The sequence below is a fragment of the Acinonyx jubatus genome, chromosome D2, assembly GCF_027475565.1.
Source record: "Acinonyx jubatus isolate Ajub_Pintada_27869175 chromosome D2, VMU_Ajub_asm_v1.0, whole genome shotgun sequence".
NCBI classification, from domain to species: domain Eukaryota; kingdom Metazoa; phylum Chordata; class Mammalia; order Carnivora; family Felidae; genus Acinonyx; species Acinonyx jubatus.
Genome location: NC_069393.1, coordinates 49,060,257 through 49,074,894, shown reverse-complemented (window position 1 = coordinate 49,074,894; position 14,638 = coordinate 49,060,257). Strand labels below are relative to the sequence as shown.

The window sequence follows — 14,638 nt, the reverse complement described above, 5'->3', positions numbered from 1 at the left end:
GGGAACAGGCCAAGGCTGGATTCTACAAGACGCAGTCAACAAAGTACTGATTTGGGTCCTTATTCTAAAAGCGATGAGAAGCAAGTAGACCGTTCTCGGCATGAGCACAATCCAATCCGATTTGCCTCTGTGTTTTGAAAAGGTTAATCTCCTGGAGCGGCAAACAGAGACAGCTAAAGAAGAGTCACTGAACCAGTTGGGAGACTATTGCAGCCATCCCAGCAAGAGATGATAACGTGGACTTGGGACGTGGCAGAGCTGATACAGAAAACTGGAAGATTTCAGAGGTATTTTTTCCTGTATTTGCCATCTCGGCACCAGCCACTGCGTTTTCCCGTAAAAACAGAGCCAACTTAACTGGGAAATGCTTCAGATTTAGTCCCAAGTCCAAATAATTCCATCTGTCCCCTTGAAGTGATCATTAGCATAAGAGGGAATTGTTAAGTTACATCAAGCTGATTTCCTTCCTTCGTCACAGCCTCTGCTGGTAAGAGCTACCAATCATAGCTAACTTTCCATGTGCCAGATAGTATTCTGAGCACTTTTATACTCAATCTTAACAATAACTGGGTGAGGTATTTTGTTGTTGTTACTATCCCCATTTAACAGGAGAGAAAACTGGGGCATGGAGCTATTAAAGAATAGTAAAGTTGTCATAGAAGTTAACTTAAAGATGTTAAGTTTAATTCAGGTACTATTTGTAAAGTACTCATAAAAGCACCTGGCGTGTGTGAAATAGTCACTTTTTAAATATACATCAACAGTAAACAGTGGGGTTGGAATTGGAATCTGGGTAGTCTGGCAGTTAACCACTGTATTCTACTGCCTCTCAAAGCTTAGATCAACACCCCTGTAATTCTATTGAAAGAAGACCGAGTGCCTAGCTTCTGTGCAAAGCCACCTCCAATAATAGGACTAACATAGTTTTTCAATCCAGAAACTGAGTATGTATTGATTACAGAGGTTTGAATGACAGGTTTAACCAAAATTTGTCAAGCACATGCTATGCAGCAAATGTTGCTACCCTCAAGGAGCCTTCAGTCTAAAGCAAGGCCTTATCACTCTGAGATTTCAAGAAAGATTTAATCTTTAATTTCTTAAGTCACCCAATGTGTGAATGCATTAATTTCTCTCCTGTGCATCTAGTGTGGTACTACTTTTGTACCATCTGATAAAATAGTCACACAAATAACTTTTTATGCCCTGTGGTTTATGTGGGGAACCTCGTGCACAATTTCAAAACAATATGACAAACGATATGATAGAAGTGTACAAAAAGTATTAAGAGCAGAGCGAATACAGCTTTGGAGTAACAGCTCTGAAGTCAGACAGATTTGAGTTTCAATAGAAGCTCTGTTATTTACAGGAAGTGACCTCAGGAAGACTATTTCACTTCTTCAAGTCTCAAAGTTGTGAGGATTAAAATAGTGTCTGTGAGTTATTTAGTAAAATAGGTCTCATAATGGTAGTTATTTTTATTAAGCCTGCTTCTTCTTAAGTCACTAGAATATGAGCTCATGGGTATATGTCTTGGTCCACTATAGCCCTGACATCTATGACCGTGCCTTGCATGAAACAGCCACTCAAATATTTTTTTATTTAATAAATGTCATCTACCAGGGAAGATTTCTTTTTTTTTTTAACAGATTTTTTTTTTTTTAAGTTTATTTAGTTCAGACAGAGACAGTGCATACAAGCAGGGGAGGAGGAGAGAGAGGATTCCAAGCAGACTCAGTGCTATCAGCACAGAGCACAGCACGGGGCTTGAACCCATGAATCGTGAGATCATGACTTGAGCCAAAATCAAGGGTAGGATGCTTAACCAACTGAACCACCCAGGTGCCCCAACAGGGGAAGATTTCTTCAAGTGCCATGTAGGCTAAAATGAATGAATGGGATTTGCAGTGAACCGCAGAGGGAAGCCATTTCAGGCAATGAAAACATGAGGCAACGAGAACAAAGACACGAGCACACAAAAGTTTCCAAAAACTGTGAACACGTAGTTCAGTAGGACTGTGAGCATCACTAACATGAATAACAATAGGAGGTGAAAAAACTTGTCTGGGCCTCGATCCTAAAGGGCCCTGTGTGATATGTTAAAGAGACGCAGAATTATATTCTGTGAGCCATAGGAGGTTGTAGAGACATGGAGGGAAAAGTGGAGGAAGAGAAGCAACAGGAAGGGCCAGGTCTATAACATCTCAGTCTTTCTTACGGTGTGGGAGTCCAGAGATGAAGGATCGGGACATAGAAGTTTACTATGTACAGGTGCAGAGGTAACCAGTAGAGAAAGAAAGAATAACCATAAGACTCTTGAGCTAAATGTTTGTCATTGTAGGAGGTGAATAGTTAATATCTATAATTATTACAAGAAGAAATAACATTGGGAGCATACATATCTTTGATATACATCAAAGATGTGTATGTAATTACCAAAAGAAGTAAAAACAAATTGTAAGAGTGGTTGCCTCTGGGAAGCAGGACTGGAGTCGTGGAGCGAGGGAGGGCATTATAAATTCTTTAAATTTATAATAAACATTTTTTAAGGTCATATGTCAGAGGAAAGATGCATTCCTTTCTTAAGCACTTATTGTGTGTCAAGCTATATGGCCCCATCACCTCCTTAGTGAACGAGGCTCCCCACTTCTGAGCCTGCAGAGACGGTGCAGTTGGCCGTCTTTCCAGAACACACTGGACTAGTACTTGTCTGAGAGCTTCTGCACTTTTCCCTCTATCTGTTCTTTCCAAAGGTCTTGGCATGACTAACTCCTTCTCATTATTCAGCGCTCATCTCAAACATACCTTCCCCAGTGAGGCTATCTTGCCCACCCTACCTGAAGCTGCTCCCTTCACCCCACCCCCAACCAGTTACTTTCTACCACAGTGGCCTATTTTACTTTCTTTGTAGCACTTACAATAACTGAAATTACCTTATCTGTTGATGCTATGTCTTCCCCACCACAGTGTAAGCTTACGAGACAGGGATCTCATCCATCTTATTCACCACTATATCCCTAGTACCTCCAACAGTGCCTGGTAAATAGTAGCTGCTCAATAAATACTTGTTCAGTGAATGAATTCTCGCAGGTGTTCTATGCACCTCTAATGTCCTATAATGTCCCTGAAGACAATGATGGTGTAGCTTTTTCTTTTTCTTTTTTTTTTTTTTTTCAGTATCCCTAGTACTCAGGCACAGGGCCTGGTTCAAAATATGAGCTATTATAAGTTTTCATTAGGTATTCAATAAAAGCTTATTATTTGAATGTATACATGAATTAATGCTGTGTACATTCTTATATGCCATCTCATTAGTCTTAAGACCCTACTATTTGCTAATAAAAATATATACACATTTAACCAGGAATGGGTTTCCCACTGTCTAGACCCTTCCAAGTGCCAAAGCTGGGGCTTCTGCTTCTGTTTCATCTTCAGTATCCTCTGGTGGTAAAGCAACTCACAGTGTTTTGAAAAGTGTGTCCTATTGGCAAGGGTGAAATCCACAGAGAGCAGCAGTTCAAGTGGGAGCCTAGCAAAATCTTAGGGCACAGGTGGGCATCCTTCACTTGGGTGATCCAAGAAGCCAAGTGCAAAGGCCTGCCGGTGATCACAACAGGACTTAAGGCTCCTCTACACAGAGTGGCATACTCACTCAAATGTTGGGGGTGGTCTGCAACAGCCAGCAACCATCTCTTCACATAAGCTCTCTCTTTTTAACTCTGTCCTTTTTTGGAAGTCAGTCAATTGGATATTAACTGTTTCCTTCTCTTTGTATCCCTAATCTAACAATCTCAGTTGTCTACGAGTTGATGCAGATAGATCTAACTACATGGAAGTGTGTGGCAAGAAAGAAAAGCTCAGCACTAACATTTCAAGACCTTTTGTTTCTGCTTATAACATAGCAAATAAGAAAAACCACAGCATTCTATTGCCAAAATGGAATTACTTAAAACCAAAATGGCACTATTTATAAATCATATCTTGCATTGTTTTGAAAATAGCACAGGGCAATGCTAGTGGACCTCACATACATATTCAACAATAATTATAGGCTTTCTGGTGCATTTATCTGTGCCAAAAAGTTTTATTTTGATGAGCTATTTCAAGATTCTAGTTTCCTCAGAAGGAGAAAGTAGGATCATGCCAATATGATCTTTTTATTATAGAAAATATTGTGCTTTTCAGATTTCAATTACTAGGGAAAATAATGATGGTATGAATAGTATGACTATTTTTGGTTAAGGGAAGCCATTACATTACCATAATTAATTGATAAATAATGAGACCAATTTCAATAAATTCCTTAAAAAATACAATCTTTGATATATATCAACAAGGCCTTAGTGATATTGGGAAGAAGGAGAGGGAGGGAAGAAGGAAAATGAGAAGGAAGAAGAAAAATGCATACTTACATAATTTTTGTTTTCAGTTATCTAAAGGAATATTTCTGAGCCTTTGGTCACAGAGGTATAGAATATTAGGGACATAAGAGGCCCAATGATCTGGTTCAAATTTTTCATTTTATATGGGGGGAAGAAACAATGTTCTGAAAAATTAAGTGACACACCCAAGCATTCATCATTAGTAAATAGCAGAGCCAGAATATGAATACACAGCACAAATAGCCAATTTTTAAAAATAGATACGCAAGAAAAAATACCAAGTTATAAATAATTAGTATAGTATGATCTCATATTAGCAACTTCAAGACTAGCACACATTTTTTTTTAAATACATGAATAAGCTCATCTTTCGCAATCAGAAAATTAGCATTGTTTCCTTTTTATTTCCAGAACTCCTGTTATTCCATTTCTCCCAGAATTTTACCCTAATATAAATTTACCCTAATGAAGGGTTTGTGTTCAAAAGGCTTTTATTAATACCTTATCGTGTCTCTCAAACAAAAATTCTTATACAGATTTTATTTTTTTTATTCCCTCTAAGTTAAAAACACACTTCTGTAGTTAACATTATCATCATCATCATCATCATCATTATTATTCAAGTAGTTAAAACAATATAAATACATTAAATATTTTTGGTAGTTACTAAACAACTAAGTAGAATTTTTCAGAAATATACCTCTTATAAGGATTAATGGGGATTTATTTTTCCATTAGTTCATGTGCCCATGGAAGAATATTATATCTAAAATGGAAAAGAGTACCACTTCCATTGCTGTTTTTCATTTTTATATATGTAAGCATATAATTGCCTTGTACACAAAAATAATGTAGGAGTAGAAAGACTTTATGACAACATCACCAAATTGTTTAAACTTCTTTCAAATTACATGCCAAATACAAGAGTGACTCATTATCTGAGATTATTTTTAAAGACTTATCACCTAACAGTTCAATTAGGTCCTATTTTAATTTTGTTGAAAGCTGTAAATTAGCTCTCTCTCTCTTTCTCAAAACTAAATAAACATCAAAAATTTTTTAATTATGTAAACCTTAAAAAAACAGTTTTATTATACAGACGTTAGAGTCTCAAACTTTTTTTTTTTTTAATGTTTATTTTTTAGAGAGACAGAGCGTGAGTGGGGAAGGGGCAGACAGAGAGGGAGACACAGAATCCAAAGCAGGCTCCAGGCTCTGAGCTGTCAGTACAGAGCCTGATGCGGAGCTCAAACTCACAAACCGGGAGATCATGACCTGAGTTGAATCAGACGCTTAACTGAGTGAGCCCCTAGAATCTCAAACTCTTAAACTACACCAAAAAGGCTTTATCAAAAATGAACAAGTGACTATTAATTGCATCTTTTACTCTTTTACTCGGCACCACTCATTTAAACCAATATACTCAGTAAAAATGGAAATATTTCGATGTCTGTGCAAATGCAAAATTTTTTATAAAATTTCTTTCATCATATGTTTGAAATATATTTATGTCAAAATCTTTAAGGTTTCATTTACTGAATGTATGGAAAAATGTCATATAACATAATTGACAAAGCCAGTCCTCACTGTCAGACTTATCAGTTTGTACGAACATTGTAAGATTTATTTTGTCAGAAAAAGTCTGATTTTATTTTTCAATTTAAATAACTGTCTTAACGTCTGTTTTAAGGAATAGTATCAAAAACACTGAGAAGTAAGTTATAGAATCTGTGTTGTATATTTCCAAAAGCAATCAGTATTAAAATGATACATGTCTAATATAATTAATTTTACATTAGTTAATTGAAACAAAGTAGTACATTTTTTATTCATCTGCAGTTTTGGCAAGGTAGTATCCGGCTAAAACTAGAAGTTACTGATGAAGCAAGAGTAGGGGAATAGGTGTGATATTCTTTAGGAAACGTACAGATGTATAATCTGAACTCTGATATTAAATTTTTTAATATAATACAAAGCATGCTTAAAACTCAGAGATAGTCATTAATTGCATTAGACATCACAACCAAACTTTTTTGTGTTTAATAGAAGATAAAGGTATATGCTAATTAGGGTAATTAAAGCTAGCTGCTGTAAAACAACAGCTCCAACTGGTTTATTCCTCATTCATTTCATACATAGCCCCGTTGTGAGTAGGGTGACTGTGCTGGGCAACTGCCTTGAAAATACTGGCTTGGTTCCTCTCAGTTGGTAATCTGCAGTGTTGACCTCTGCGGACCTATCTGAAGGCAAAGAGACCGCTTGAATAAGGGTGCCAGAAGGATTTAGAACTAGGCCTGCAAGTCATGTACATTCCTGCTGCTCATATTCCTTTGGAAGGAACCCAGTCTAACTGCAGGGGAGAATGAGAAATGCGGTTTTCCTACACACTGAGATTCCTACACACTCAGGAAGAGGAAACCCAGTTGATGAGCAGATAGCCAATGTCTGTCACATAGCTAATAACTAATTGGTCCAGCAGCTGGCAAATTCAGGTGTTGTTATGGGGAGATGGTAAAAAATAATTCAGAGGATGAAATAAAATAGGAATTGAGTATAATCAGAATAAGTATCTCATGATCCGGTTTGATAAAATAGGTTTCACTACTTTATTGGCTGATATATAACTAATCTGAGAGAAACCTTGTAAAAATTTTATCTGTGAGTGCTACCCAATGTCTCTTTTAAAAATTGGTATTTCTAAAAAACATTTGTTACACTAAGAAATAATCAGCATTGCTACCACTACTGTTCAGGCTATTTGGTGATGCTTTTCTTTCCAGCTAATGACAAGTGCTAAGGTGGGCTTTTTTTTAAGCTCTTTGATTTGCTGTCATAGAACTCTCTCCCAAGAGCATTCTTTGATAGAGTCCAAAAAGAGCCAGAGGCACAGTCATTTCCCTGTCCATTCTAATTTAATTCAGAATATCCCAACACTACTGGCCAAAATACTCTGGTTCCAAAGCAACGCTTAACTCTTAATAGAAATCCGTAGAAGAAAGACAAGCATCAGGTAGGTTTCTATGTGTTTTGATTAATTGTTCAAGGAGGCTTCCCCAAAACCAGTCATTTGAATTGTTCTTTTGTTGGGCAACCAGGAGATGTTTACTCCTTGGAACAATGCACCATAAAGTAGGAGATTAAACTACAGTGAAGGGAGAAGTGAGAATGCAGAATGTTTGGTCAAGAAAAAGGAAAGAGTATGTTGAAGTAAGAAAAATAGGTAGGGCTTTATAGTCAAATAGATGGGTGGATTCCAAGCTCTGTCAGTTTGAAGTTTGTGACATTAGGCAAGGTCAACACACCTTTCTGAATCTGATGCTTCTTAAATGCCAGCTTCTCTCTGTGCCAGCCTGGCAGACAAAAACACCCATTAAATAGTAGTTATTATTACAATCTAACAGGAGAGACCAGTGTTGGAAAATAATAGGAGAGTGACGTAACCCCACCTAACGAATATGATCTCTTCCACTCCTAAGGGAGAGAATCCTCATTGGATTTTATACACTCTCGTATTTATCTAGTAGGTTGTATAAACTCTTCTGGGATGACAGGACCTGTGCTTTAACTCATTCCATAAACCCCTCCGCCCTAAGAACCATGCTTGTACCTAACGGGAAAAGGGAGAAGGACTTGGGACCAAATCAAAAGTCTTCAGCCTTCTATAATACAGGCACCCCCCCCCCCTTTTTCAAAAGTTCATGTTTTGCACTTCACTTTTACAAAAGATCTATATTAGCACTGTTTTCACTAACCAAAAGAAATCCAGAAGTGGCTGAGTAGCTCAGTCAGGTAAGTGACCAACCCTTGATTTTGGCTCAGGTCATGATCTCGGGGTTCAGGAGTTCGAGCCCTCAGTCTGACTCTGTGCCCCTTCCCTCTCCCCCACGTCCTCGTGCTCTCTCTCACTCTCTCTCAAAATAAATAAATAAACTTAAAAAGAAAAGAAAAGAAATCCAAAGAGGATTTTTGCTGTCATGAGAAAAAGCGAAAATAGTATTCAGCTGTTTCGCAGTTAAGCCCTTACAGAAGCAGTACGAGCCCCGGCAACTAGAGTGGCGCCACCAAGCGCCTTCGTCAGGAACTACACTCAGCATCTCATCGGCCGTAGCTTTGAACTGTTTGGGAGCATCTGTGCTTCGTCTGGATTTATTCTGTACATTTGACAGCTATATACCAAGGTATCAGAAAAGCCTAAGAGAGGTTATTTCTGGGGTCTGGGCACACTCAAAAAATTTTCCATATAAATTAATGGTAATTGTTTCTATGCTTTATGCCATTTGGCTTTCAAAAGATTTCATAGGAACGCTACTTTCAGATAGCAGGGAAACCTGTATGTAGTTCGTATTAAATGTTTGATGAGGATATAAACAAATATGGGAATGATGGGAATGAGTAAGAAAAGCTGGCTATCCAAAAAGAACTTATAAAATAACACGTGACATAGGGCCCAACCCACAGAAGTCCTTCAAAATTCTCATGAATTCTGAGTTGAAAGAAATATATTAGTAGAGTGCCTAAAATATGTTTTAATTCTGAACTTGATTAACAATAATTCTGAGTCACAGTTGGGATATATAATTTGTAGAACAGTTAAAAAACAAACCAAAAACCTTTCAAATGAGTGGATATTTAAGGGAAATTTGTGGGAGTGTTTGGGATGTAATCGGAAATGAGTGGTTTTCTTTCATCTTTCCTGATTGCTCATTGTGGGGCAATAAGTAACTAGGCACATAAGTACCAAACAGATAATTTGGTACAAAAAGAAACATCTATATTCAATGACTATAAATTTAGCATTTGTAACCATTTCTTGCCAAGACATCCTCAAATTATTCAGCATGGGGCTCAGTTATTGACTGTGCCAGTCAAACAGCCAAGAGTATCAAGTTCCTTTGCTAAAAATATTTCAACCCAAATCATCCTGGCAGACAATAATACCAGAACAAAAGTCCTTTGTCCAACAAAGTGACCAGATTTTAGAAGACTGAATAGAGGCAGAAAAGACAAAGCGTGGTTGCATTGCCTTGGGCAAGTTACTAATCGAGCCTCGGTCTTTTCATCATTAAAACGATATTTTTAATACAAGTTCATAATCTGCACTCTGCAATTCCTAAGTAGGGTTAAAAAAAAAAAAAGGCAAAAACTCTCTGGAACCCGCAAGTATTTTTGTCAGCTTGGCACCGGGACTGTTTGGCAGCAGAGGTGGCCATGGACAGACTTGAAGCCTCAGTTGTCTCAGCACTCATATTTATCACACACACACCCTCTGCTGTTTGCTGACACTCTGTGACTTAGGGATTCATTTTACTGTGAATGTTCCCCAAAGCATTAAAGATATGGGTAAACAGTGAGAAGAAGAAAAGGAAGCCATCAGGCTTTATCAGTAGCTCAGAAAATGGAAGATCGATGATGGTGTGTCTGTGAGACATGTTACTGAAGACTGTGCTGTGGAAACCACCACCTCTGACTTATAGAAACAGAAAGGCGAGTTGTTGAAATTGTGTGATGACAGCCAACACCAGGAACTAGTGAAAAATAGAAACACACAGCCCAGGGCCAAAAATGAAGATCTTGCATGTGTGTTGATTGAATGCATCCAACAACAAAGAAGTAAAGCCACGCCACTGGCTGGCTTGTTGGTTGTGAAACAAGCTAGGATGTGCCATGGAGAACTAAACCTTGAAAGTGAGGATGAATATTCAGAAGGCTGGCTGCAGAAATTTAAAAAGTGTCGCGGTATCAAGCATCCTAAAATATGTGAAAAAGCTCCTACTGATTATGAAACCCTTGAAAATTGCATTGGTGGGTTTGCTAAGGTGACATCTGATGAAAACCTTAGCCCTGAACAAATGCACAATGCTGATGAAACAGCTCTGTATTGGCACTATGTTTCTAGAAAAACCTGAACAATGGCTCACAAAAGGGCACCAGCAGATTTCAAAAATGCCAAGCAAGAGTTGACTGTTGGGTGTGCTAATGCTGTAGGCACACACAAGACAAAATTGGCAGGGACTGGAAAAAGCCTGTATCCAAAATGTTTACAGGCTGTGTGCAGTCTACCTGTGCATTATTATGCAAACAGGAAAGCATGGGTGACAAGAGAAATCTTTTCTGATTGGTTCAGTAAGTACAAGCTCCCAGCAAGCAAGCTGGACTGCAAGACAATTGCAAAATTTTATTGTTCTTAGACAACCATTCTGCACTTCCTCTTCCTGAAATTCTTGTGAAAAGTAAAGTTTTTGGCATTTACTATCCTCCCCCCCCCCCCCAACATGACATCCAAAATACAGCCTTGTGACCAAGGAACACTATGCCCTAGGAAGAGCTATCACTTTTTTTCTCGCCAGCACATTTGCTTCAGTTAACAAATGCCCGAAAATTCAATACTTTTAAAAAAAAATTTAGTCTTAAAGATGCCATCGACACGTTGCTAATGCTTGGAATGATGTTGATAAGTCAACATTAACTAATGCTTGGCACAGGCTTTGGGCTCCAATGGTGTTTGAAAATGACCTGGCCAGTGAAGATTTTCAAGGATTCAGAGATTATGATGAGAAGATGTTATCAAAACTCATTACTTATGCCAAAAGTTTATCAGCCAGAAGTGTAAATAAGTTGGAAGAAGCCGACATGGAAGAAATGCTGTACATTGAAAATGATGTATCTGTTGTGTGTTCTTTCAGTGATGGGAAATTGCTGAGATGGTGTTAAGTACAGGTCAGTGTGAAGACCATAGTAATAATGATGATGATGTGAGTGTGGGTGAAAAAAGGCCGAAAATGTGTGATCGATTAGTTGCTAGCCTTGAACAATGTGCATTTATCAGTGAGCAAGAGATCATGGCCGTTTATTCAATTAAAGAGAAACTGCTTAGACGGAAACCTATGTTAAGGAGACCAGTGAGAGTGGGGAAAGTCTTTAGAAAGGCCCTATGTGGTTAATGCCTCTTCATCACTTGAGAATCCCATTCCTGGCTCCTCATCAAATGTCCAGCTCCAACCTGGTTTCATAGGTAAGGATACCACCAGTGTAACCTCTTCTCCAAGATTCTCAAACAACTAGAAGTGATAAATATTTATTGTATGTGTTATTGGTTAGTTTTCATAAATATAAATTTAAAATATTATTTAAAAATATTTTTAAAATTTTTTAGTGTTTATTTACTTTTGAGAGAGAGAGAGCGAGAGAGAGAGAGAGAGAATGAGCAGGGGAGGGGCAGAGAGAGAGGAAGAAGCAGGCTCCAGGTTCTGAGCTGTCAGCACGGAGCCCGATGCGGGGCTTGAACCCACGAACCGTGAGATCATGACCTGAGCTGAAGTTGGACGCTTAACCAACTGAGCCACCCAGGCACCCCTAAAAAATATTTATCATAAGCAACAAAAGAAATAAGAAGCTTACGTACTTATGGCCTATATTTATCCCGCCATTCCATTTACCAATAAATTTATTTACCAACAAATTTCATTTGCCAATGGATTTATTTATCTAAATAAATTGTAACATTATTTATGGTCTTTATTCCATTTAGTGTGAATTTTCATACATCTCTCTGCAGAATAATGAGTTTTGTAACCATTTGGAATGTGACAAAATTCATAGTATATGTACCATATTCCCAATTTCTTTATAAGTTCCAAAAAGTTTCATTTCCAAAATACATCTGGTCCCCAGGGTTATGGATAAGAGATTGTGGACCTGTACTATTTACCTTCAAGTTTGTTGTGAAGACCCAATAAGATAATTAATGTAAAATGCCTGGCACAGAATAAATGCTCATTAAATATAATTACTATCATTACTATTCCATTCCCCTACTCTTAAAAGGAAAATGTAGGACAAGGTCTTTTTGAAGTTAATAAATTGACCTTGCACAGTAATAATAAGCATTCTGCAGATTTTATCAGCTTAAGAGATCCTTTGGCAATATGCTGCTGATAGGTACTAGAGTATCTCTTAAATCTTCATCCAAAAGATTGAAGCATTCCCAAATTGGAGGATAGAAAATGTTATGCTACAACAAGTTACACTGGTTTTATAAAATACATACACCTCTAATTAGCCTTTACATTATTCGACAAAGAGACATAATTGGTTATCTGTCTGCTAACCATTTCCTCAGTTCCCTCTGCCATTAGCACCCCATAAACGATATTTTAATCTTCCTTGTGAGTAAGGATTTATTCCTAATCCACTGTGTATATATATCCTCAGCTGCTATCATAAAACCTTAAAGATAGCTGAGTGAATAAAACTGGCATTTTGTTTTATAAATAAAACTATTATTAGCCTGATGAATGTCAGTTGACCCCCTATAGGTTGGTCTCCTTTTGTTTTGGTTTCTTTGTAGTGTCTATAAGATTTATTGCTTTTCTTTCATTATAAAAGGCATATGACAACTATGCAGGATATATGGAAAATATTACTTATAAAGAAGAAAATAAACTCGCCTTTCTTACAACCTGTGATAATCACTCTTAACATTTGTTTACTCTCTGCTATCTATTGTCCTAAACTGTAAACCCTATGAGGGTGGAAACCATGTGCATTCATTCCTGTTCTCTACTCTGCTCAGCATCCCACAGTAGCAGGCATATAACAGATACAAAGAAAATACTCACATACTCAAGGATCAAACTAAATTCACAGGGGACTTTTGACCGTGTTATTTCTAATTAACACTGTATTGGGAGCATTTTCCCATATCTGTCCTATTTGATCTAACCAAATCTGATTTCCTATATTGCACTCAGCTTATCCTCTTTATATCTAGAACTTGCTACTTCCAGGCCCTGGGTAACATTATCCTGCAGCCTGTCTGCCACACCAGCCTTCCTTTCCCTGTTGTCTTCACTGCTTCCCCATCAGAACTGCCCCTCTTTTCCCATTGGCTCATGACCCAACTCTCTACTGGCTGCTCTTATAAGGAATAGTTGATCCTCACCATCGTGTGAACCCATATATACCCTGACTGACCATTGGTTCCCATTCTCCACGGAGCGCTGCTTTGGGATTGGGGTGAGCGAAATCGGGAAAGGCATGCAATGCAAGGGACAGAGAGTCTCAGTGAGGAGGCAAACAGTAGCAGCTCCATCTTGTAGGGATGGGAACGGTGGGCTCTCTGTTGTCCGTATTATCCACTCTCCTGTGATCAGTCCCTGAAACAGGTGTGAACTGAGAAATGCCTGGAGTCACTGTTCTGCTTTGGAAATCTCAGCCAGGCACATGATTAAAGGTCTGTCCCAGTGATATATGTCACCAGAAGACACCTTACTTTGTACTGGGAACCAGACCCTAGGAACTAGATGCATGTAATTGAATTTATGGACCCTATTCCTATGTTATTTCAGGATTTTTCTGTAACTTTTACAAAATTCTAATGAAAGATAATATTCTTCTTCTTCTCCCAAATAATACGCCTTACATTGACTGTTAATTTCCTTATCTAGAGATAATTTTTTTAAACGTTTATTTATTTTTGAGAGAGAGACAGAGCATGAATGTGGGAGGGCCAGAGAGAGAGAGAGATACAGAATCCAAAGCAGGCTCCAGGCTCTGAGCTGTCAGCACAGAGCCTGACACGGGGCTCGAACCCACGAGCCCTGAGATCATGACCTAAGCCGAAATCAGATGCTTAACCAACTGAGCCACCCCGGCACCCCTATATAAGGATAATTTTTTAAAATATCATCTATCCTTAGTTTTCTAAAATGTTACCATCAAATGTCTAGGTGTGATCTGAGGATTTTTTGTTTTTCTGTTCATTCTAAGTGGCATTCATGGACCCTTTCATTGGGAGTTTCCTGTCTTTCATTGACAATGAGATATTTTATTCTTTTTTTTTTTTTCTTTACTATTTTCTCTCCTCCATTCCCTTTAGTCTGTCCTTCTGGAACTCCTCTTTGATTTTCTTCAAATGTTTGATGATTCTTTTTTGTGTCATGTTTGCATTTTCAATGACCTATTCGCCTGCCCATATGTCTGAGCGCCTTTTTTTGCTTCTTATGGTTCTAGGGGAGAGGTAGGACATACTACCTGACTGAGTAGATCATTAGCAACTTCTGTAGGCATTGGAACTCCCATTTTCTTTTGGGGGTACAATGCCCCTTGGGTACTCCCCTGCTGGTAAGGCCCAAGTAGTCCTTTTCATTGGAATTGTCTTTGCTATTTGCTGCATAGCACAGCTGGAAGAAGGAACCTGACTGTACCTACTGCCATAATGTTAACCCAAATCGTACTAAATGTTAGATTGGGACTGCCTC

The 14,638-nt window shown here is 38.2% G+C and overlaps 1 protein-coding gene across 2 annotated transcripts in view; it reads left to right on the top strand.

The window, feature by feature from the left end:
• PANK1 (pantothenate kinase 1) overlaps window positions 1-14,638 on the top strand; it is a 101,235-nt gene that overhangs the window by 5,128 nt on the left and 81,469 nt on the right. For both annotated transcript variants that reach the window (XM_053207651.1, XM_015069061.3), the window contains exon 2: window positions 143-287. The gene's annotated coding sequence lies outside the window, so the exon portion shown is untranslated. The remainder of the gene's footprint in view (window positions 1-142; window positions 288-14,638) is intronic.